Source organism: Dermacentor silvarum, chromosome 8, assembly GCF_013339745.2.
Source record: "Dermacentor silvarum isolate Dsil-2018 chromosome 8, BIME_Dsil_1.4, whole genome shotgun sequence".
In the NCBI taxonomy this organism is placed as follows: Eukaryota; Metazoa; Arthropoda; class Arachnida; order Ixodida; family Ixodidae; genus Dermacentor; species Dermacentor silvarum.
In genome coordinates this window covers 79,631,770-79,632,439 of record NC_051161.1, presented here as the reverse complement: position 1 = coordinate 79,632,439, position 670 = coordinate 79,631,770, and the positions used below count along the sequence as shown (strand labels likewise).

At 51.9% G+C, this 670-nt stretch overlaps 1 non-coding gene across 1 annotated transcript; it reads left to right on the top strand.

Moving 5' to 3' along the window:
• Positions 1 to 261: 261 nt before the first annotated feature.
• On the top strand, positions 262 to 444 carry LOC119462990 (U2 spliceosomal RNA). Its single transcript, XR_005194333.1, has one exon. It is a non-coding gene; the product is annotated as a U2 spliceosomal RNA (small nuclear RNA).
• The last annotated feature ends 226 nt before the right edge of the window (positions 445 to 670 follow it).

Sequence of the window (670 nt, the reverse complement as noted above, 5' to 3'; positions counted from 1 at the left end):
GTCCGCGGCCCGCTCATCGTCGGTGGCCTCCTTCCGCCACCGCCACGCCCATTCGCTTTTTCGGTCCCGGCGTCGTTCTTGGTAGGCACGCTGTTCTTCTTCACACCGTACAACACGCGGCCTACCAATTTCACAATCAGAGCAGAACTTAGGAAAGCAGCCTACGTAGAGCATGGCATCAGGAGACAAGAGACACTCAGATTGGTATGCACTAGATTGAATACGCGGGATGGCGTACACATGTATCGTGCGAACGTAGACATGGCCGACGCGGGTCACAGTGAAGTATATGTTCTTACGAGCTTATTATCTGATACGGGTTCTATTTGGACCGAAGATATTAAACTTATTTTTGCAAGTTGGCGGAGTGCTTGAAGCCTGCTTCACCTCCGACAGGGGTCCGCCGGGTATTGCACTATCTTCGGGATATTTGGTCTACGGACATCGATCCGATGTAAACTGGCTAGCCATATACAGCTTCGCTCTAAAAACGTGCCGACCTCGAGGATCGCAGTAGTAAGTCGAACGTTATTGTTTATGGTGTAGTGGGCAAGAGAGTCCGGAACCATTGAGAGTGAACGACGAAGTCCAGCAGCCCGCAGAGCGCGAGACAGCAACCAACGCTCTTGAACCAAGGCTGCTACGTAGCCCCCTAGCTGTTTTGTAGATA